The sequence below is a fragment of the Anthonomus grandis genome, chromosome 8 (genome assembly GCF_022605725.1).
Source record: "Anthonomus grandis grandis chromosome 8, icAntGran1.3, whole genome shotgun sequence".
In the NCBI taxonomy this organism is placed as follows: Eukaryota; Metazoa; Arthropoda; class Insecta; order Coleoptera; family Curculionidae; genus Anthonomus; species Anthonomus grandis.
Window position 1 is genome coordinate 23,164,732 of NC_065553.1, and position 26,186 is coordinate 23,190,917.

Here is a 26,186-nt window from a genome sequence, read left to right on the forward strand (position 1 = left end):
AGAATCAGAAAAGATAGTATCTAAAAAAACAATTTGGTTTTTAAAGAATTAAATCTGCGAATGATGGAACTGCCCATCTAACCCACAAAATTTATAAAAGTCTTGATTCGGGTAGGCCATGTGCAGCAGTATTTATTGACCATGCAAAAGCCTTTGATACGGTGGATCACGCCGGCTTTTGTCGAGACTGGAAGATATTCTCCATTTGACAATATTATTGGTTTACCTTCTGTTGATGAAAAGGTGAATATGTTACGTTAACATGCTTATTATTCATTTATTTAATCTGAACGCACCTCTGTATGCACAAATAACAAAAAAAGAGCACCCTGGTTAACCCCGAATGTTAAATATGTAATGAAACTTCGTGATAAGGCATTGTCAAATTTTAAAACAAACAAGTCGGATGCCTCCTGGAAATATTATCGGCAATTGAGAAATTATGCAACAAATACTATTGCAAATAAAAAAAGGTCTGTCTCCAGGATAGTTTTGTTGAAAAGATTTAAAGAAAACTTGGAGAATTTTAAGGGACCTAAATGTCCGTACAGGTGCTAATAAAGATATTCCTAAACAGGTTAGTAACGTAAAAGTTATCAATTACTATTTTTTAAGTCAGTAACTTATCACACCCAACTTTGATACTTTAGACTTCTATAAGTGCCATAAAAAGCCTGGTGTTACTGGTGTCGAGTTATAGCTAGCAACTATTGATGACATACGCGCTGCACTTCTGTCAATTAAATCCGAGGCTATTGGAACAGATGGGATAGACTTCTGCCCAAACAGCACAGATACGTACTAAAGACGTATTTTAAACGTACCCCAAAAGACGTAGTACGTACTATGGGCGTATATAGGACGTCCACTTCCCGCAGGATTTTACGTTATGTATTGGACATAATATGACGTATCTAGGATGTTTACATGAATCCTTTTTTTTGTGGTAAAATGTATTTGGGAAAAAAATAACTCATTTATAAAAACCTAATATATATTGATTATAAAAAAATATAAAACAAAACATGTATATCTCTAAAAAACCAAACAAAAAATAAAGGTTTAAGAAAATACAAAAAAAAACATAATTTGTTCTTCGCAACTATTGTGAAATACAGTATTCAATTTTCTTTATGCTTCCAAGCCCTGCTTGTAGTGCTGCACCTTAAAATTATATTTTAAAATATGCAAGTTATCAATTAAATAATTAATTATTACTAAGATAAATAACTATGCTCTTACCATGAATTGGGATAAATCGTAGTAAATCCTTCCAATTACTGAGTGAACATTAAAACTAAATTCAAATGTAATAAGAAAATGTTATTGAAAGCCGAATTTTCCTAAATTCACAGGTGTAAACTATTATTACAAAGGGACAACTCACGTCATGACAAAATACTGCCAAGCCGACTGAAAGAAAAGCGTTCGTTCTCGCATCTGTCGCTTGTCTTAAACACTGTCAACAGTGTCAACTCCCTCATGTTGTCAATTACAGTCAGTGGGGGCAACAAAAACATTGGGTTGCGACCAATATTGACAACTTTGATACATTATTATGACAAATACTCCATTATCTATATAGTTTTTAGATGTCTTGAAAATCCTATACCTAATTACTTTTCGACCAGATTAACATGTAAAGTAACTAAATTTATAGGGTATGTTAGTCCTTTGGAAAGAGGGAATCTCGATTTGACAGTTGTTGTCTCAGAATTCGGTATAAACACCGAATTCGTTGACTTTTTCTAGCAAAGCAAAGAAGCATGCAAATAGTTTTTTTTCTGTTTACTCTACTAAATTTAGAAATATTGAAAATAAAAATAAGAAGTATTTAAAAACGTTTATTTGAAAAAAAAATCTTTCCTGGCATATAGTTTTGTATATTAACGAAAATGTATATATTTTATTGTTGTATAATCTATAGGAGCTAAAACATTTTCTAAGTATTTATATGTACATGTATGTACTTTCGCGAGACGTAAGTAACGTACGTATCCAAAAGTACGCACTAAATACGTTATTTTTATAACAATGGACGTATGGACATAAAAATTACGTACCTAGGACGTATGATGCTGTTTGGGTCGATGTTATTAAGATGTTGCCCAATTATTTTGCCATATATAACACATATTATTAATTAAAGCGATCATTCCTGCTTCCTCTGCCTAAGATCGCTTGTCCAGAAAACTTGAGTGAACTACGGCCTGTCAGCATCCTGCCGACCCTGTCGAAGGTTTTTGAGAGGGATTTGGACAAATAAATCTGCATATACAGAAAAATAGTCGACTTTGTCGAAGGTAACTGTTGATATTCTTGAAGCATCCGACCGTGGAAAACTTACTGCTTTGGTTCTCCTAGACTACTCGAAGGCCTTCAACAGGATAAACCATGAGTTGCTGCTGGCTATCTTGTCATATCTTGGTTTCAATAGCAGTGCCTGTCGGCTTATTGGTAATTATCTGGCTGATAGATGGCAGTCGGTCAAGGTACCCAGTCCGAATACTTAAATATTGAACATGGTGTGCCACAGGGATCTGTTTTGGATCCCCTATTCTTTTGTCTGTACTCATCCCAAATAACTTCAAAGCTCAAGTTTGTCACAGTACATCAGTATGCAGACGATACACAAATTTATATTTCATTCAAACCTGAAGACGTAGCTGAAGCGAATAAGAAAGTAAATAATAAGAATCTCCAATTACTTAGAAGTTCTTAGAACAAATCTTCGAGAACGAGTTTATATCGTACATAGGTACACACTGTCGTGATTTTTTTATATTATTTTATTAAAGAAAATATTATTCACATTTTCGTTTTTTTTTTGCTTAAATACTCCAAATTGCCTTACAATTAAAAAATGTTAAAAATCAGAGATACCTAAAGTCGACTAGAACCTTTTCTAGAATTTGTATAAAATGTATACTTGCTTGGTTTGACTGTCAGTATTCTCTATTCTGAAATTATTGGTCTCCATCGGCAAAAATAATGAACAAATTTCTAATTTCTTTCAAGGGTCTTTAAATGGGATTGCGTTTCGTGACATTTTAATCAGTTTAAATTAGTATTATTGTTTACCTTGGAAATAATTAACGACAGTCAACGCGAGTTAGGCTAAAGTTTTTTAAGGTTCCTGACATAAAAGAGTATTCCTGGAGTAAGTTTGTTACAGAAAGAAGTGTGTTCCTGAATATCATTATAATATGATAAACTAATAAAATATATCTAAGGATTTGGCACTATTTTACTGTCTGGATTTTTGGAACATAGATTTATCTTACCTAGTTTATTTGATCACGTCTGAAAAATATCATTTCTGTAAAATGGCCATTTCTACTGAAATTAACTAAATCGTAATAAATTATTACCAACTACAGCAAAATCCGCACAAAACTCCCATCACAGAAAATCCGATTATAAATCGTATATCGAGGCCATAGATCTCGTATTATCCTTTCAGTTTCCTCCCGTACGGAATCAAACCCTCAAAACATAAATTTGCACGAGGCCAGAAATCGTATTTAAAGTTCGCAAAGTCTCCCCTTCAATGTTCCCGTGGGCGTTCCCGGAATCGATAGCCGATTAAAATTCCTATGACACTGCGACACATAAATTGACCGTGCGAGATTTTCAAATTTCCCTCCTCTACCCCTTTCCTTGTCTGGCACATATGTTGGCCTGGCTCTTTAAAGCTTAAGGCTATATAGTATAGACTAGTATCTCTATGTAGAATAATGTATAACAAATTTCTGAAATTTTGTGATTATTCAGCTTATACAGCCTCTCTTAGCTGCCAATCATGTCTCTTGTGAGACGCTATTGGATCTGGATTCAATCAAAAGATTCAGACCGATAGTTTTATTTGTTACTACCTTATACTTGGTAAGTCGATATTTTTCAGTTGTTCACAAGAACGTCCAGGCCTGCCTATCTCCTAATAAAAAAAGCATTTATTTTCAACAGGTTTATTACCCAATTACAGGAAAGAATAAGAAAAATTACCAAAATGTATATAAAAATGGAAAATCAAAATGCTTAATATTCTATGTTCTTAAACAGACTATATACATACTAGAAAGACTCTGCATCACCTATTTACTTTATACTTTCTATAATGGACCTTAAACTGCCTAATGTTTATTCTTGGTTCCCGAAAATTAGTTATATAGGAATTTTATAGAAAGAATTTCTCTTATTTTTGCTAAGGGTATAATATTAAATTTATTTAAATATAACTGACTATCCAAACCTCTGGCTGGAAAGACACCTTCCTTTCTAACCAGAGATGCTTCATAAATTTACGCTGAATGCGCTCAATATCATCTATCAGCTATAAATTGGGTACCAAATTAGAGATCCGATATTCTATTTTTGAGCGTATGTAAGAGAAGAAAAGTAGTTTTAAAGTAGTAATATTTTCAAAATGCCGACAGTTTCGATAAATAAAACCCAACAATTTGGCCAATGGAGTCAGAAACTATTTTTGCTACATACTTGGCGAAACTTAATTTCGCATCATAAGTAATTCCCAGATCAATCGCCTCATCCACTCTGGCTAACACAACATTATTTGCTCTATAGTCAAAATTGATTGGCAACAGTTTTCTAGAAAATGAGAAAATAGATCATTTATCAACATATAAATATAGTCTATTGACATTGCACTTCTCTCAATTCTCACACACTCAATTCTCTCCTTTATTAAGATTTACCTAAAGGAATTCGCAATCGTCTTCAGTATCTATTGTGAAGAATGTTATATCATCCGCAAACAGTAAACTCTGACAAGACAGTAATTTGGCAAGATCGTTTATAAACAATAAAAAGAGAAGCGGGCCCAAATTAGATCCTTGCGGAACTCCAGAGTACACTTCATATATAGGAGACTTAAAGCCTTCATATTCAACAAATTGTTTACGAACTCGTAAGTAAGATTTTATTATAGCAACTAAGTCCTTAGAAAAACCAAAAAATGTTAGCTTATGAAGAAGTACAAAGTGGAGAAATCAGGGTATATTACATCAACCTGACCTCTATTATCCAAATGCTGACACCAATACTCATTTAGGCAAGCCAGGTTTACTGTACAGGAGCGATTTTTGACGAAACCAAATTGATTAGGTGCTATGTCTAATTTCACATGTGCATATATTCTATTATAAAGAACTATTTCAAAAAGTTTCGAGAAATTACGTAAGACCGATATAGCTCTGTAATTTTGAATGTTGTTCTTCGGTCCCTTTTTGAGTATCGGAGATATTCTTGCAGTCTTCCATTTATCGGGAAATACAACAAGATAAGATTAATAATGTGAGCAATAGGCCCTGACAAAACGCGAATACAATCTTTAACGACAAGACTTGATACTCCATCGGTACCGGTGATCAACTTACTTTTAATTTATTAGAGGCAGTGACAATTTCATCTTCCGAATCCATAAAAGAGATGCATTAATTGACAATTTTTCATCATGAGTATAAAAGATCTTTTACTTAAAAGTAGGAGACATACTTCCAAATGCTCCATTACTCCTCCCCAGTGGCAGTGCAATTTCAGATTGAAGGCGAGAGGTGGTGTTTGCATATCAAAGCTAATAAATATTGTTAGGCTAATGTTGATAGCTTACAAAATAAACAGAGTACCGAATGAAAGTTTTTCCATTTTTTTAGACCATTTTTATAATAAATAATATATAATAAAGCTTTGGGGAACTCTGGATGTTGGCGAGTGCTTGAAGCGACATGACGCTTGTTACAGGCTTTTGATTTTTATAAATTTTAAATAATTCGTATAGGTGTAATGGTTTTGGTATCAGGTAGAAAATTACAATAGATCTCTTTATCAAATTTCCTTAACCAATACTTCTTTGTCGTTGCTTTTATAGGGGTCAGGTCTATCATTACCGATTCTTCTTTTTTGAAGATATACCTTTTTCTTAAATTTTTGTACCTTAACCTGCTTCAGCATTCTTCTAACTTTAAACTGAAGTTTGTCGGGTTCAATCTGTGGCAGGTTAAGGGATTTACAGAAGAAATCTCTTCTAGAATTAAAAATTTCGTTAATATGATTAAGTTGAATACTTTTTTTCAACTGTCTTATGAGATACAAAAGTTTCTCTTAGAGAGATTGCCATTTTTAAAAAACAACTATGGATTGGTTGAAAAGGTTGAGTCATTTCAGTGTTTTTTCGAGCTGTTACGATAGTAAAAACTTGTGCCGTTTGTGCCGCACCATGGGAAAAAGACGATTTAGGCCGATCTTTTTACAAATAAATACCGATATTGTTATAACATTATATGAAAGGACAACCATCGTCATAAACCTAGAATAATAAAAACTTCCAGTAATTATAAAATCTTTTAGTTTCCATAAAAATGCTTTTTATTAAATAAGTACCTTTACTCTTATGCAGTACGTTAAAAAACGCATAAAGAGTTCAAAAACAGTAATACTGATTATAATTTAAAGCATAATCTTTTATTAATAAATATTTATCATGTAAATGGTTTTTGACGACGTCACTGGTAAAAATTACTGGTGTCGGTGGAATCAACAATGCGCTCGAGCGGCGTTGCAATGCTGTAGCCTTTTTCTCTAAAGGCCCCCTTTCACGCGCTAACATGTTTGCGCAAACTGGTTTGTACAAACTGTTTTGCGCAAACAATTTGTGCGTTAAAGAGGAAATATCTTGTTTGTACATACGAAAATGTTGATTTTGAACGAATCTGTCGAGTTTTGAATTTTTGTTTGAGGTTGGTGCATTGGTATGAGCGTGAAAAGACAAATCAAACCGATTCCTGCATGTTTTAAGTCCAGTGCCTGCGCATTGACACTAGGTGCGTTCGGTATTGCACTCTGAAAACTCTGAACTAAAAAAGGATAGAAATATTCCATGCACACGAGTTAGAGAAGAATAGATAGTCTCGATACAGCTGATTAACGTCTTAAATGAGGTTTATCTGTCATATTTTTACTCCTGCTCATTATCAGGAGTGAATGGAGGACAAATAAACCTGATTTTTGACGTTAATCAGCTGTGTCAAGACTATCTATTCTTTTTTAATTCGTATGCATGGAATATTTCTATCCTTTTTTAGTTCAGAGTTTTCGGAGTGCTATGCCGAACCTAGCAACTATTTGCACGTAGTGCTCAGTTATCTGCGGCCTGTCAGTTAACGCTCACATTTAATAGTGTGTGAAACTTTATTTGTTCTGCTTTACAATGTCAAAGAAAGAAAAACAGTCGATGTAGGAGCAAACAAAGAAACTGTAGTAAAAAAAATTAACTCTTTAAGAACCGCGTATAGGAGAGAATTAAAAAAATTTATTGATTCGGAGAGGTCTGGTGCTGGTGAAGAAGACGTGTACGTTCCTCATTTGTGGTATTTTGATTTACTTAACTTTATACGGGATCAAGAAATTCCACGAAAGACGCAAACCAATGTTGAAGATGAAGATGAAGAAAAAGAAATCAGTAAGTAAATTTTTATTACGTAGGTATGTAATAGTAGATATAGGTAGCTACTTTTCTAAATGCCTTGAATTGTTGGAGAAACCATTTTATCCATGGAACTTTGCCAGAATGAAAAAGTTTGAAAATTTCTCCCTTACATCTTTTGCTTCTGAACTGGCATCGCGCTGATGGCCGCGAGCAAGATCCAATAAATTATAATCAGCTGTGCGAAGGCCAGACGTAATAATACCAGTTGTTACGTCTTCCACGTCAAATACGCCCATAGGAGCATACGCTTCATTTGCATGCTTTCGTAGGAAGTTGTGAAGAACACAGGATGCTAACACTACTTTATTAATATTTTCAACTTTCAAATTGATTTTTGTATGAAAAATTCGAAATCTGGCAGCTAATATGCCGAATCCGTTTTCGACTATTCGGCGGGCACGGGATAATCGGTAGTTGAAAATCCTTTTATTATAGTCTAATTCCCTTTGATTGTAAGGCTTGAGGAAGTCTGGTCGCAGCGCAAATGCCTCATCTCCGACGAAGACGAAATTCAGGGGAGGCTCTCAACAACGGGCAACTCAACGTCGACAACTGGCTCTGCAGCTGGCAAATGTAATTTATTTTCCATTAAGTTCTTCATAAATATTGTATTGTCTAGCACACCACCATCAGATACTCGACCGTTAGTTCCAACATCGCACATAATAAATTCACAGTTTGCATTCATAATGGCCATTAGCACAATGCTGTAAGTTTTTTTGTAATTATAGTAGTATGATCCAGATCGAGGAGGTGCCACAATTTGTATATGCTTGCCGCCAACAGCGCCTAAGCAATGTGGAAAATTCCATTTTTGCTCAAACTCTCTACCGATACTCTTCCATTCCGTCGTAGTTTTAGGAAACTGTAACCAAAATAATACCTCATTACTCACGGCTGTTTCACTATTCTTTATAAAAAGTATAATTATATACATTGATATATTCGTATGATTTTCAGGAACTTCATCAATTTACGGCTGAGCGTGATGAAGCAACTAGTGAATCAGGATTATTCTCACCAAGGGAGTCGCCAAGTATTTCTCCACCCTCTACACCACACTCTTTGACGTTGGGAGCATCCACATCCACACGCGCATCCACTCAGACAACTAGAACCATGAAACGGCAGCTGGATAAATGCGATGATATATTACATGTGATTGGGAAACGTTTTACAGCCACGGCGCCGTTGAAGACAAATTTACATTAATAGCCAAAACATGGGCGGTGAAGTTAAAGGAACTTGTTCCACTTCAAGCGGTTTATGCCGAAAAATTAATTAATGACATTTTTTACGAGGCCCACTTAGAAAAGTTGACTCCTAACTCTGCTTTTCAAACCACTTATCAACCTGCAAATCGGTTACAGAATCAAACATATTTTCAAAACATAGAGCCTTATCGGCACCAGACTCAGCCATACCTACAACTACAGACACTTCAGCACCATACGCAACCGTACAATCAACCACCTCACGGACAACAATGGCCAGTGTCAATGCAGCCAACTTATTCGCAACTACAGCAAAAACAAGCATATCTACATATGCTGGAAGAAGTCAATCTCACTTCATGTCTACCCCATTCACCAGAGCAAACAAACATAAAAGATCAGTTTCAACAAGAACAACAACACTTGACAAAAGAATCCCTACTGCAGAATGAACCCAGCAATCAAAAAAAGGGTGAGAGCTCAGTGTCAACATACTTTCAACATTTTAAAGATGTTTAACTTTTGTTGTTCTTTTTTTCTTGGAGAAAAAGTTTTTTAAGAAAATTTTATTTGTTTGTTTTTCTTTTTGATAAAGGAACTTAGTTTTTTGACATTTCCTGTATTATTATAAGAGAAATATATTTTATTTGTTAAATGATATTTACGTACCTTTAAATATTCACCTCGTAATGCAATGTATATAGCCTCACAGGTTTCAGGAATAATTTGACTTAGGTGACATGCCGAAATACACGTGGAAAATTTAAGATCTTCGTAGGATCTCCCGGTAGCCAAAAACCGCAATGTAGCAGTTAGCCGTTCATGTAGTGTAATTGCACGTTTCATGACAGTATCTTTCTTTATAATGATTGGCGTAACTAAACTTAACAACTGAAGATATATTTCTTCATCCATTCGCAAATAGTTACGAAAATCTTCGGGTTCATTTCATAATTCTCGTATTAAAGAAGTATGAGCCAGTAAAGGTCTTTTTTCTAGCCACGATTTAGTTGGTCTTCTTTTCTTCTTCTGCAAGATACGTTTCTTTTTAATAATACAAACAGCAGCGAGTCCTAGTAGCAGTAGTTCTTCCTCTTTATCAATATCCATTTTTTCTTTGTTTTAATTCCATAAACACAGGAGACTTTTTCGTGACGGTTAACAAGACGTGGACCAAATGGACTAAAATATTTGAGCGTCAAAATGCAAACATCGACTCCAACATGTTTGCGCAAAACAGTTTGTACAAACCAGTTTGCGCAAACATGTTGGCGCGTGAAAGGGGGCCTTAATATAGGGACGTTATCTACATTCATTTAACTTTGAATGTTGACTTTTTTGAAGAGTAACTTAACATATTTTATTAAAAAAATGCTTCATATTTTATTAAAAAGAAATAGTATTATTTTGCGCCTGTCAAAATATGTACAAATTTTTATGTTATTATATTTTGTTTTTTTTTGGCATTTCTTCATAAGTATTTGGCATCATTTAATGAGAGATGTTGCAAGCAAACAAACCGCCCATAGTTTCACGGCAGTTCTAATTCTAGCCTTTCAATGTTCTAAGTGCGTTGCAATATAAGAGGGACCTACAGAGCTCTAAGTTAACGAAGATGTAAAATATTTTCACAAAAACTACTTATTCTAGTTTAATAACATTCACCATAGTAGATTTCGAATTAAAAGCTCTTAAATTAATTTAAAGAGTTTAAAAGAATCCATCCAGCGCTTTGGAGATATCCATTCAGATGATGATCTCTGACCTCCTTTGTTTTGGCTTTAGTAATACCAACTTTATTGAACTTGGAATTAATTGCTCTTCAAATTATATTTTAATTAATTATGTTTTGTTAATCCGGGATTAGCCAATTCCTCACATACACAGCCATTAAACCCAGGACAATCTTCACATAATTGTTGGAGAAATTGCTAGCGAAGAGCTATAAAGAGGTATATTGTACATATTTCTATTGTATAAAATGTATTCAATTTCTGAAGAATATTCTCTGAAAATCTATTAAAACTCTGATTGTTCATGATCTGAAGTAAAAGCTGCCTGTAATAGTTAATTGAATCGGTGAGTTCGAAAACCATACATGTCCAAAATCCGCGTTTCGAAAAATCAATAAAAACCTTTTAAAGCTAAAACTACTTAGCATAGACTATCGGCATGCATAAAAAACTTGTAGACATTTATTGATTTTTTAAACATTTATTGATTTTTTATATATTTATTCAATACAGAGGAAAAATACAACTTGAAAACTAATATCTCAATCATTGTAATCATCATTCTCAGCGTTTGTAGTTTTCCATAAAGTAATGTGGTAATAAAATTCCAATGCTTCACCTTGGGTATAAGTCATTACCTTCTTGATGTCCAGAATTTTTTTTTCATTAATCGGTACAGGTTCTTTATATGCCTTATTATTGGGCAGAGGTGGGCTGTTCTTATATTCTTTGAGCAATTTAAAAGTTTGGGAGTGTAAACCATCTAAATATTCCCACGTTTTAATATATCCTGGATTTAAACTTTCATACAGGAACTGCCTATAGTTTGACACAGCAAACGTTTCCTTCTTAGCACCGGTACCTCGAGTACTACCCCGAGTACTACATGTTTTTTTATAGTAATCAGGCCACCAGTTCTTAAAATTAGTAATATCAGTGTATCGGATCTGCTTCACAGTAAATGGCTGCTTGTTCCTGGAGGTCAATATTAAGTCCTCATATTCTTCTGGAGTGTAAATTCGATCATGTTTTTTAAAATTCCGTTTTGCACAGTCAAAATCCCGGTCACACGGCAAAAACGAATGGCCTCTTACTGGAAAATAATGATAAATTTTGTTAAATCTCTTGGTTGCCTGTAATGCTAAGAGGAAACGAACCATTGTTTGGTTTCGGTTCTGCCCTGCACATCCATCGGAAAATAAATGCAGTTCAGTGATTTCAGGGGATATATGTTTCATTATGTAATCATTAAGAAATGTACACACTTAATTAGGTACCTTTTGACCTTGACCTTCTTGGTAAGTATAAAAATGGCCAGTATTATCCTTAAGGTTGTGTATTTGGAATGCGAATACCCAGAGCTGCCTAAAATAAAATATTTCCTGGATCGGAATATGCGGGAGTGGCATGTTTTGCATATAACCAAAGGCTAGTCCCATCACTTCTGGTCGTTCAGTACAAAGGGTTTGCACTTCTTTAATTTTGTTATAAAAGTTTTTCGCCCGCTTTTTATGAACTATTAGTTCAGCTGCAACCACTCTCTTTGCGTTATCGTTAAGGTTAACATCTTTAAGCCTCGTTCCATGTCTTTCGCATTCCGAACATACATCAACCTGGGGTCTTCCGAACTTCAAATTGAAATTCTTTAAATAGAATTCGTATTTAACTAAGTTTTCCAACTCTGGATATTTTTCGACAAAAAGGCTATGCATTTTCTTTACAGTCAAAGATGCATCTAAATAACGTACGGTTTTGGAGGAATAATGTGAAACTTTGACCGGAAACGCCTGAATGTACTCTTTAATTTTTTGAGTCCATTCATCGCATAATGTACGAGGTCTATTATTATGCCTACCTCTAAGATCGTTTGGTGATTTATCTGCCAAAAGTAGGGTGTTCAGGCGCTGAACTTACCAGTGCGATATGGCATGAAGACTTATAAATGCCTGTTTGCATACGGAAATTCTATTTGAGGCTTTTCAGACAAAGTACGAAAAGTTTGATTTTCTTTCTTGTTTGTTTTTCGCACTTCTCACGCGATTTCTCTCGATTTGTTTAGCTTCCATTAGTCCTTGTAAATAAGTATCTTGTTCATTTTTTTTAACACATTTTTTTTTTCTTTCTCAGTAAACTGTTCTATGCATTTCTTTGTACAACTAAAAAATAAAACAGCTATTTTGATTTAAACCCAACTTGTTGCTAAAACTTACTAGCCTGACTTATCCCTGACTAGCAGTTCTTCGGGTGTAAGCGCATTATAAGTACATTGAGTGTACTTATTATGCGCCAAAAAAACTAACCATACTAACCCAAATTCCTATACAAAAATATTTATTTGTTCAAAAAAAAAATAAAAATAAATAAATAAATTAAGATAAAAAAAATTAAGTCCACTAGGTTATCAAACGATATACGTATAATACGTTATTACACGTTGTACATCTTAGAAACATATGCCTGACCTTGCAAACGTGCTGTTTTTATTGCATTATATTTCCAACTATCAACATTCCTTTTCCTTTTTCTGCTGGCACTACTAGTTTCACTAACTTCTTCATTATCACTGGATGACATAATTTTACTTTAAATTGTTAATAAAACGCTGCTACTATCTATTTTTTATGATAAACATACACACGAAGTGAACGTTGTGCGTGCAAATAAGCAACTGGCCACTATTTTGTTGTTGAGATGAAAAACCGTACGACATGGACATGTACGGTTTTTCTCCTCACTAGCAGCCGTGCTACGTTAACGACTAAGTATCTAGTACGGTTTTTAAGTTCAATCGATGAAAAGACAAATTTTAAAGAAAATGGCTATCTTACTTACAAATGTCAAATTTTGGACTTGTACGGTTTTCGAACTCACCGATTCAATTATCGAAACACGAATATTACTATAATAATAGTTTATAGTAATATTCGATAAAAAGAAAACATTAGAAAAAGAATCTCTATGCCAGAGTGTACCATAGAATTTAAAAAATACAAAATTTTGGAAAACGCTGTCAAGAAAACTAGAGAATCTTTTTCCATAATCTCCATTCAAACTTTTAATTCTCACAGATCCCCTCATATCTTCCATTAACCCTTAAACGACCTAAAATAATTCATCCTAAAATCAAAGAAAACCAAGCAATTACCCACATACATAATACTTCTCTAATATGAAACTGAAAACATTAAAAAAACAAAGAAGTTAACCATAATAAATTACACGTTTCACCGGGTCCATTATCATTTATAAAACATTGGTCTGAAATTAGCATTCGTTTAAATAAATTTACAATTCTAATTCCGTCGTCTACACAAAGTTCATATAAGGCATACAGAACCGAGCGGAATAATTACGCCGGTGTCCCTGTAGCCCTGGATCCTTTACGAAAAAACAAAAGAAAGATTTGTCTAGCGAACATTTTTCATTAAATTAAATTTCAAAAGAAAAATTAGATTTTCCCTTGTTTGGTACGATCCGATGTCCCGTTTAGTTTGCACGATCGTACCACTTTCCTTCGCAGATTTTCATGGAATGGATCCATCTGGTTATTATCGATCACGATTCACGATTCTAGGTTTTTTTTTGCTGATGTTTCGTAGTTGTATTTTCGGACGTTTACACCGTTAAAATTTTAATTGATTTATAAAACAAAACGTGACATCATTGACGGAATCTTATTAAGAAACGTAATCGTACCAGTGACATATTAATGCACAATCAACTGCACAAGCACACGGAGAGTCTTTAAATATCCGCATCGTAGACTTAAAATGGAAATGACATCATCGAAACGAACGGGACGTAGTGAGTACAATGTAAGATTAAAACGAAATAAATACAAATAGTCTTTGGTTTTTGTTAAATTTTGTTTTTTTTTGTACTTTAATTTTATGTAATGTTTGAAGGTAAGTGGACGCAGTGGCGTAGTTAGTAGTAATGTCAAGATCAGTATTTTAGGATGCAGTGAAAATAATGACATCTCATAATATTAAACAGATATATCTTTCGTATTTGCATAAATTAATGATGTAATAACAAAAAGTGGAAAAGTGCATGTTCATTCTTAAATCCTCATCTCACTTAGAGGTAATAAAATTATATTTTTTATTATAATTGGGTAAACTATGACAAAAATTCACAACTAAGTAACTTAGAAAATTCGAAATAAAAATAGTATAGAAAAAAGTAAAATAGCCTGAAAATATGTAATTAAGAAACATCGTTACAATAACAAAAACATTATAATTATAACTGTAATGTAATTAGATTTTGCTTTTAATACTTTTCAAATACAAACATTTAATTTTAAAAAAATTGATATATGTATGTATATAGCGGTTTTATAATTATTTTATTTATCATCGGCCAGCGCCAATTACAAAATATACAAATTTAACAATCAAATATCTTAAAAATAAATACATCATAACAGTGTAATATCAATTACCTAAATAATAAATTATTAGCGAAATAACATAAACCTAACAAAACAATGACAGTATCAATAGATGCTGTCATGTACCTACCTCAGGAATATATGTAACGAACCAAAGAAGTTAATTTCAGAATGTTGATTACCCAGTCTGGTGGTTCTAGAGATAAATTTATTCAAGTCATAATTAGTACGGTGAATTGGAAAGTGAAAACTAATATTGCCTCTTTTATGTCTTGTAATTAAACTTACCATTTCTCAAACACCAAATATGTTATCCTGATCATATTGTAATCATTCACAGTCCTGGAATGAATTGACAAGCTTCAGTTTAGATCCTCTGCAAAAAGCAGGTAATCGCAGCAAGTAAAACATGTATTAAGTTTATTTATGCAGACATTAGAAAGAAGTGGCCCAAGGTGTGAGACCTAAGAAACACTAAGCTATCGAACAATAAGCCTTCTACTGGATAAATAACACCTGAATCAAGACAACATACTCTCTATCAAATGCCTTGAAGAAGTCGGTGTATATTATATCCACCTGAAAACCTTCCTCGAAGGTATCCAACGTGAAGTATCTTACTACGTTAAGGTACCAGCGCATCCCATCTTTTAGGACGCTACTTCGACCTTACGGTAGACCACGCAATTAAGTTTCGATTAATTCGTATGCTATTTAGGATTTTACTTATTATTGGTTATTGTTACATTGCATTTAAATGTATAATTAATTAATTAGCCTTGTAGCATCTCACAACTGACATTAATTTACAATGTAAAAAAAATCAATATCAATGCGGCTTAGCTGTTCACCCGACTTCTCAATTCAAAATTCTTGCGATTTTTCATACGATTTCTCACTTTTTAAGGTCATTCAACATTCGCCGGATTTTTGCGTCACATACCTCTACTATATTAGTCGATAGATGGAGCTGCCAGAAGGCGAAGATTACCAGAGTTACCAAATAAATACATCAAACGGATATCACGCAAAGCATCCAAATATTTTGTAATGGATATACAGTGGATACTTAAATGATACATTCTTGGACGTCCATTTGAATTCCATCATTTGTCCACAATATTGCGGTTTAACTCTGTAGATCAACTTGGTCTAAATTACTGAGTATGCAAATGGGATAATAACTACAAAACTGTTTGTGATGCAACAACCTAGATAGGTTCAAACTGCATTGTTTTAGAAACAGTGTACGTATTCTATCTGATCCTGGGCCTTTGTTGGTGTCAAGATACTGAATATGCCTAAAATCATAAAATAGTGAGAATGGTTATGACTGTTGAAAATAAATATTTCATGAGTAGGATCATCAAGATTAGTAAGTATACACAGTTAAAAAGTACTCAACAAACAAATTATCGTGGAGTATGTATTCTATCGTATGAGTATGTATTATCATGCCAATTATCGTGGAGTATGTATTCTCATTGGCCAAATTGTTTAATAGTTTGGTTTGCGGTCAGCTAACATGGCAATGCAAAGGAATCATTAGTGAAAAATAGTCAGGATTCTTTTCTGGGAAATCCACAACCAGCAGTTTGGTTCAATACGAGTGTGATCTGTTGAAGGCTTTGGAGAGGGGGGTTCAGACTGATGCGGTCTATACCGACTTCTCCAACGCCTTCGACAGGGTGAACTTTGGTCTCTTGCTAGCCAAGTTGGAAACTGCTGGTTTTCATGACTCCCTCTTAAAATGGCTAAAAAGTTTTCTGATAGGAAGAACTCAGAGTGTGAAGGTGCATGGCTGTACTTCTGCACCTACTAATGTAGTCTCAAAGGTTCCTCAGGGATCTCACTGTGCCCCTCTGCTCTTCAATCTACTTGTAAATGATATTGTTAATGTGATCAATCATAGTTCTGTAAGTATGTTTGCTGATGACCTGAAGCTCTACATGCAGATTAGGCAGGTGAATGATATAGCCAAACTTCAGGAAGACCTTGATGCTTTGTGTGAGTGGCCAATGATGAACGGATTGAGGAATATTTCCAAGTGTTGCTACATATTATTTCATAGAGGTTCAAAGAGATTCAATTCTACATATATTATCCTTGGTAAGTCCTTGCAGTATGTGAATGTAGTCAAGGATTTGGGCGCGTGCTTCGATGAGCATCTGAGATTTGTGCATCACATCTCTAAAATAACTTTAAAGGGACTAAGAGTGTTGGGTGCTTTAAACAGGTATAGTTCACATCTCTCTCTGCAAGCCTATAGATTCCTTTATGTCTCACTGGTTAGATCTAATCTTGAATTCTCTTCAGTAGTGTGGTCTCCTCTATATCAGAATTCAATAGATATGATTGAGAGAGTGTAAGATGGATTTTTACGTACCATCGTGAGGACATGAGAGTAAGACTTAACCTGGATACATTGACCAAAAGGCGTGTGAACGCTGATCTTTGTTTTGTCTTTAAGCTGGTTAATGGCATGATTAATGCTCCTGACCTTCTTTCTAAAGTGGGTCTCAATGTTCCAAATAGAACTCTACGCAATTTTGACCTTTATCATGTTCCTATGCACAGAACTGAATAGTGAATATGGCCGTCATTTTCCTATCAATAGATCTCTGACTGTCTTAAACGCTCATAACATTGATTTATTATGTAGTAGTTCACTGTCCGTTTTTAAGAATAGCCTGAGCAGACTATGGATGTAATGGTGTCAACTCAGTTCGTAGATATATATATATATAGACATATGACACCAATACATTCATAGTCTGCTCAGGCTATTCTTAAAATATTTATTTACATTGTATCAACTCACTAGGTTAAGTTATCTATTATGTAATAATCTATTTTGTACATTTATTTTGTAAAATGGGGATTCCCGTAAATTTAATTTAAAAAAAAAACATATTATCTTCCTCACCTGAAGAACTTGTCTTGTTTGAATATAAATTGGGAAAGGAACAGGTTTCAAAACGAACATAATGGTTATAATATTCCCGAGTAAGGCCAGTGCACAAACATTGAAACCGAGAAAATTTCCTATAGTCCTCATCTAGTTAGCTTAGTTCATATTTTTTATGAGCATTCTTCTTTTAAATAATATATTCCTTTAGTTCAGTAGAGAACTATATCGGATTTTTCTGGCTGAGAACTACTTTAAAGTAATAAATCTATCAATTGACACAAAAATAATTTTATAGAACACATTAATCCTATTAAACGTCCCAATTAAACTTATTAATTGCACGACAATCTGCTGATCTGAAATCACTGTAAAATCGATCGTATCCAAGATCATCATTAGTATTAACTGGTGTAACACTTAAATTGATACAGAGAGATGGATGCAGAGGACTCTCATAAAATTGTCTGCTATCTTAAGTTCAGTAAAAGAATTCGGTGTCAGAACAAGATCCAAAGCTGTTGTATGGTGTTACACAAGTGTTTTTTTTTAATTAGTTAAGCAAACTGGTGTTAGACATCACTTGGGAACAAGCTACATCTATTTAATGGTCGCGAAAACTAGCTGATACTGAAAAGCATATGGAAGTCATCTGCCAAATACTAGCAGTCAAGTTAAAATCGCCAACAATATGAATAGCAGAGTTAGGCATCAGTAAGGCCAGAAAATCCAGCGTTTCAGAAAAAAATTAGTATTTGAGCGGAGAAATTAGAGGGAATATATACTTCTTCTAATATAAAGTTCTTATCAGTTGGTCCAATGGAAACAAAGACCTGTTTAACACAGTTATCAGTAAGCTGAAGGTATTTACTCGCATTGCTTTCAAAACTCCTCCTCCTCTCTTAAAAATGTTGGTATTAACTGAGATAAATGTTGTTTTCTGAAAAGCCAATTTCTGCACCATATAAAGATAATAATATTAGTGATAAGGCAATCCAGTTTAGTTCCCAATCCTTGGTTGTTTTGGTAGATTAACTCCCAAAGGAATAAAACTTTTTTAATTATGGGTTTGTACGTGAAAAAATTGATTCTTCATAAAAACTCCTACTTATGCCCAAACGACCCAAAAGCATCTTATTGTATCATACTTATATACCAGGCCTTTATCAATGATTCTATGAGAAGCAATTAATACAATTTTTGTATTTTGTTATTAAAAAGTCCACAAATTTTAACCCAATGCCTAAATGTACAGGGAATAGTAAAAAAATCTACGATTAAAAAGGTGATTAAATTTTAAATTCTGTAGTTATTTTTGTAAATTCTCCTATTTACTATTTTTTATTTATCGTTATTTATAATTATTTTCGTCAGAATAAGGAAGCAAAAGACAGCGGTCGAATAAGCAGCATCAAACCGATAACAGACCTCTTATGATGGCTCCACAAAACGTTATTTTATACATTCTCCTATTTATGCTTTTAAATATACTGATAATTCAAGATTTAATAAATCAGAAGCCCGGTATTTGTGGCTCTAATCACTATCAACCAGTACAAGTAATTAAATTTTACATCTTTTTTAGACCTTTAATAATTTTGTACTGACGTAAAACTAGAAAAATAAATTAAATTTTTGATGTTTAAGGACCGCGGTCAAATAAGCAACAACAAAGTTTTATTTGTACGTTCCCCTACTAATTAATTTATATTTTCCAAGAGTAAAAAATTTAATGTAAATAAAATACAATTGAATGGTTTCCGCAGGTTAACTTCCAAAGAAGTTAAACTTTGTTATTTAAGGACTTTGTTATTTTCGAAAAAAATTGATTTTTCATAATTCCCGATTGTGCTCAACACCACAAAAGCATCTTATTTTATCAGATTTACAAACCAGGTGTTTAGAATAAAGAAAAATTTAATAAAGCAAACGATGAACCTTTAAAGTAATTGATACAATTTTTGAATTTAAAAAGTCTCTAAATTTTGACCCAAAGCTGAAATGCACAGAGAATAGTAAAAAATTTAGCCTTAAAAAAAGTGATTAAATTTAAAAATATCTAGATACTTTTATAGATTCTCCTATTCATTATTTTCTAATTATCGTTATTTATAATTATTTTCGTCAAAGTACAGAACTAAGAGACAGCGGTCAAATAAGCAGCATCAAACCGATTGACTAGCTTATGATCAATAGATGGCTCTATAAACCTTTAGTTATTCTAATACATTCCCCTATGTATTCTGTTTAATGTACAGGATAATTCGAGATTTAAGGTTAGAATTTAAATACTTTTCTGGAAATGGATACATTCGATACAAACTATTTGTGGTTGTAATTACTATCAACCAGTATAAATTATAAACTTTCACATATTTTATGGAGAGACGTAAAAATAGAAAAATAGATTAAATTTTTAATGTCTAACGGTCGCATAAGCAGCAACAAATTTATATTGGCACGTTCCCCTACTTATTAATTTTTATTTTATAAAAGTAAGCCGGCATTGTTAAACAAATTTAATTCAAATAAAAAAGACAGGTTATTAGCAACAACAAAAAACTAAAGGTATCTCCACGCATCGCTGAACCCTTTTAATGAATCCTTCATAAGCGTTTCGGATCTCTTGCAATGCAATCGCTTACCTTATTTTGTTTTTCAGATTATCAAGTTAAGTGTCCAAATTTTATATATTGCATATACTTTCTGGGTAAAGAAGGCTCTTTCTGGTAGCCCCATAAGTAAAAGTCCATAATTGTGAGATCAGGACTCCTTGGAACCCAAGAATTTAGTCGATATTAGCCAATTCAGCGTTCGGAAAACAGCCGATTTAGCCATTCTTCTTGAAAATATGAAATCCGACTATTAATAAATGGAAAATTATGTAAATTATCAGAAAAAACTATATTTAGTATTTCCAAGTAACTATGATTCATATTTTCATTAAACAAGTAGGGTCCAATTATTCTGTTGTACATATAATAAATATTTACTTTTCCAGAGCAGTATTTCCGCAAGGACGCAAAAAATTCAGGAATAGGGACTCTCGAATGACCAGATCTAACTAGACTAAAGATTCTATTTTGTAACTATATCTGACCTATCCATAAACAAAAATGAAATTCTTTAGCATCATCATTTGTTTCTAGAGTAGGAATAAGTTTATGTTTATATGCCATGATTTTATTTGATTTAAAAATTACTTGTAAATGTTATTCAGTAACGTTTGAGATGCCCTGGTCCTTAGCGGTTTTCGGGGAATATCGAATAGAATACGAAGTAATAGCAGCCACAGCATGTTCTTCTTCAGTGATCACGAGTTTTCTTCTTTTTAATATTTAAAACGCTTCAATAGATTTCATTGTTTTATGGCCAATGGTATGGTCATATCTCATGTTTTTTTTTCCCAATAATTTTATATTATTATTTTTTTAAATCGGTTGATAAATAAAAAAAAAATTAAGTCAGATAAATAAACATTTAATGCAGCATTTAATGTTATAAGCAAGTTAGTGTCACTTCCAAATAATTATAAATGGATACCCATATAAGCAAAAGTATTTAAACAAATTTTAAAGAGGGAATATCCAACTACGTAGAAAAATATAGCATCCTTTCAGATAAGCGATCTGGTTTTAAAGAGGGTAAATCCATCGAAGATCCGATAACTTTACTAGCAACTAACATAAATAGGTTTATCAGTAAATATAAAAAAGTGTATGTGTCTTTGTAGACTATGAAAAGCTTTCGACACTGTCGATCATGACTTGCTTTTACGAGTACTTAAGGAAATGTGTTTTAGAGGCACATTCTGTGAATGAATTATTGTTCATACAATTATTTACATAAAGAGCTGTAACTATTGCCAATAGTTCTCAATTGATCACAAAACAGTTACTTCCTGGCTCTGACCTTTGTGGCTTTGGCCCAAAAATTGGATACTTTAAAATTCCAGATATGCATAGTGCTATTTTTAACCCTTGAAATGCTTCTTTACATTCTGCTAACCAATTATGTTCCATTTTGTCCTCTGTTAGCAGAGGTCTTGCAAGGTTACCGAAATCTATTACACAGTCGACATTTTTTAGGCCTTAGTTTGACGTTGGTCTCTTGGACTTTCGTTGACAATTCGTCTTGAACGTTCTTCAAATGTTTTCCCATCATAATGGCGTCATCTGGATAAATTAAGCATGATTGCCAAGTCATTCCACGTAACACAGTTTCCATAGGCTTTTCAAAAATGGCTGGAGCAAGTTCTGTTTCAATAGAGAAGGCAGTCTTTTCGTATTTTCTGGATGCATTTTTACCTGCCGGTATCCATGTTTCAGATCCAGCGTTGAAAACCGTTGTGAACCTGATAGCGTGTCCAGGGTGTCCTCAATTCTTGGTAGGGGATAACTGTCTTTCTTGGTAGTATCAGTCAGTCGCCAATAGTCCACACAAAATCTGGTAGATCCGTCCTTTTTCTTTACTAATGCAATTACAGATGTCCAAGGACTCAAGAATGATTCTACTACTTCTTGTGTCCTTATTTCTTGAAGCCTTGAGGAAATTTTACCTTGATTAACCATCGGAATTTCTCGAGGTGCTTGTATTATCGGAGTTTTGTCTCCAGTATTAATTTAATCCTGCACTCCTGATAAATTGTAGTGTAAAAAAACTACATCAGAAAACCAGCATTTCCAGAATAAGAGTAAAAATTAAAATTCCAAACGTCCATTTTTAATTTTTTAATCATCTCTGGTATGCGCTAGCAATAAACAAAAGTGATCAAATAATAAACTATAAACCCAAATAAAAACCTTCATCACTATTAAACACCTTATCGCAAATCTCAGTTTACTGATGATTTATTAAGCCTGCCTACTTAAACCGTATCATTATCGCTTATGCAAATAATACGGACGGCTTTCGGCCATAATCATTATCATTGTTTCAACGCCGTTTATAACTTTTCGACACCAGCAATGAATTGAACGAGCAACAAAAAAACAGTCAGGGTCATCTAAATGACTTATTTGATTGGAAGCCGTTCTATTGGATGGAACGGAACAAAAAAATTGGCCAGAGGCTATACCACAACGCAGTTCAACCAGATCGGGTTTTTTTTTCTAAACGGTAACCAATATATCTTGCATCAAAATGGGTTTCGCGAATCGTCAATGACATCTTGGGCTTGTTACGTTTTTCCTGGTAGAGAAAAACATGGCGCCGGACTTCGTGTTACATGTGTCCGCTGATTTAATTTTTATTGAACCACAGCACCACGTATAATCGAAATTTGTTTTTTTGTGACTAATTTAAAATAGTATTAAAATGTTTTATTTATATTGAAGATTACGTCACTATTTGAGGAAATAAATGTAGATAGAATTGCGATCTCATTTGTGAAAACATTTTCCAGAACAATTATTTTTATATTTAAAAGAAAATTGAATACTCACATAATATACAATGTAGACAGTATCAGGCTATAAGCTATGAACTTCTGGAGTCCATTCTTTCTATACTATTCTACCTGTATATTGCCTCTATTATACAGGTTGGGGAATCGATCATTGCACCAGAACAGGTGCGAAATATGGCAGCGCATGCATTTCATGAGATCTGCTACTCGCCTGCTATATCGTTGTTTTTTAGTACGACGTTAGTAGCATCTGACTTTAATAGTCATAACTGTATTACTTGCAATAAAATTTCGAAAATTATTGCGTAAAAGTTCAGTTATTTCTAAAATATTTTCCTGATGCAGACTTCACATACATCAGTGTATCCAAACAAAGTTTGGGAGACGCAAAAACGTAAGGGTTTTAGAAATCGCCAGCAAAATAGACTAAAGCCGACTAATAGCAGTATACCTACTATACCAGGAGAAAGACCAGCACTAGTGAAAGGGGCCAATAAAGGCAGTAGCTTTTTAAAAACGGGGGTTATAATAAACTATTTTCAGAACATTCGGCATCAAAAATAGTCTCCCAAAGGAAAGGAAAGGAGAAAGAGAAACAATCACATTTCTACATTTTAAAAAAGCTGAAAGAGGTCGAAGCATTTCTGCCAGACAGGGATATCGATGGCCTGTGCATTACAGAAAATTGGTTGAATGAAGACGAGGTCCAAATCTTTGAAATCGATTGTTACAAGATAGCTGCATATTCAACGAGGCAGTCCTGCTCTAGTGAAGAAACAATGATTTTATTGAAAACGGTATAGAAGCTTTTAAGAAAAATACAATCATGTAAATATTAGAGAAGTGTCCCGATTCTTATTCTGTCTATGTACAAAAATATAATGTTAATGGGTTTACCTTTTATAGATCACCTAATGGAAATCTTGACACCTTCACAGTTTTTGATAACTTTAATTCACACAGCACATTTAAGATAATGCTAAAAAACTGGTCGCAGGTGACTTTAACATATACATAGTTCGATATCGGATGTTATGAGGCAGCTCTTTTTATTGATTGTCAAACAGCTTTAGCCTAAAACAAATTGTTTTTGAAGCAACCTGTTTTAATCACTCTCTGAATAATATTTTTCTAAAAAGTTGATATAAAATGTGTAAATATAGTAGAGATGAATGTGTCAGATCACAAAGCACAGATAGGAGATTTGCTGGGAGTTGCTGAGAGAAAAAACATGAAAAAAAGTAAAGTAGATTGGGACTTCATCTCAAATATGGCAATGTCGACAATATGTTTGCTAGGTTTGTTTCACTTCTTGAAAAAGCATATCTTAAATCCATTTCAGAATATATATTATAGAGTAAGATTTAATCGACCTCACACCTAGCTTCACGAAAGACGTATGCGGGAGATTGATTGCTTCCCAGGATATTTCTAATAAATATGAAAATTACAACAAATTATATAAAAAAGAAATCAACTGGGCAAAGACAGATTCTAATAATAGTCATAACTTCTCTAATCCAGCAAAAACATTCTGGCAAATATTAAAATAACACAGGGTAAAATTGTTAGCAAGACAAAACTGCATGAAAACATTTTATGCAATGACTTTAATGATTTTTTCTCAAACATTGCACAAAGCACTCTGTAAAATATATACCTTTAATAATTATGGCCCTCTTAAGAGTTTTACTCACAAAAATAGTAGAATTTTCTTTTTTCAGGAAGTTAAATACAATGAAGTAAGAGACCTAATAAACCATATTAAGAACAAGTCTAATTGAGACATTTATTAATTATATATATGTCTAATTAAGACTTTAAGAAAGATGCGTTGGTAAATCCAGTTTTCAAACAAGAGGATCCTTCTTTACCCCAGAATTACAGGAAAGTGTTTGATTGGGTCAACCATAACATTCTTTTAAAGAAACTCTGCGATTACAATTTTTCACCTGCCAACATCTCACTATGCCAATTTCAAATTAGGTTAGAGCTAGGTCAGCAAGGAGTGTTGCTTTAGATGAAGTACTTCAAGAATCTTGAGACCAATGTTGTTTTTCATTTATGTACATGACGTACTACAACATAAAGCTGAAGCAATATTTACACTCTTTGCTTATGACACTACTCTATTCACTGTGGCTGAACACTGTTACAAACATATTTGATACCATTTGTGGAACATTAGGAACCTTCTGAACCGCTTGCTACTACTAAAAAAATTGTACGTCTTATAATTTCTAAGCTACGAGCTTTCAACATTTTTTAATACATTATGCATATTTGTCCTAAAAAATCCGTTATGTAAATTTTTAGATTTTTTATACTTAAATTTGTAGGAAGTTTTATTGTAAATAATTGTATTGTTTAACTTAATTTTTCTTTGTATTTTTATTTTATACTTGACCTGTGTAAACATAATTGTGTATTAACAATAATAAAACTATTGATTATTGATTAATATTATTATGAAAATGTAAATACGTTAATTATTCTCCTAGTTTTTGTATAATTTTATTAGTATTCTGTAGTTAAAGTTGATTCGTAGGGTTTCTTTAGGGTTCTACTTACGTTTGGTTTATTATTTTTATCTATAGTGCTTAGTTTTTAAGTAGTTCATCTTGTTCGAGAGCCCCATTTTGACCCCAATTTAGGTTATTTAGGTTATATTATTGTAATGGATATTTATATTATTATAATATTGTATTGGACGCGCTTCGTGACAAATCATTCAGTTTTAATTGTTTAGTCAGTTTTTACCTTGGAAACAATTAAACGACAGTCAAGGCGAGTTAGGTTAGTGTTTTTGATGTTGACAATAAAAGTGTGTTCCCGAATTTCGTTACAATTGGTATCAGAAGTGAGATGTAGCTAGTTTAATCCAAGATCAGTGTGATGACCCAATATTTGGTCTTATTTACGAACTGAAATCTCGAGAAATTTCAAAACCAGAATGGAAAGACATTTCTGACAAATCTCCAGAACTAAAAGCTTATTGGTCTCAATGAAATTCATTGGTTATAA

At 33.3% G+C, this 26,186-nt stretch overlaps 1 protein-coding gene and 1 long non-coding RNA gene across 3 annotated transcripts in view; both read right to left on the reverse strand.

Moving 5' to 3' along the window:
* The window catches only part of LOC126739372 (caskin-1), a 576,780-nt gene that overhangs the window by 454,680 nt on the left and 95,914 nt on the right, over nucleotides 1-26,186 (reverse strand). The window lies entirely within an intron of this gene.
* On the reverse strand, nucleotides 977-1,392 carry LOC126739374 (uncharacterized). The gene is made up of 2 exons (XR_007661612.1): nucleotides 1,243-1,392; nucleotides 977-1,164 (listed from the first exon to the last, which is right to left on the reverse strand). It is a non-coding gene; the product is annotated as an uncharacterized LOC126739374 (long non-coding RNA).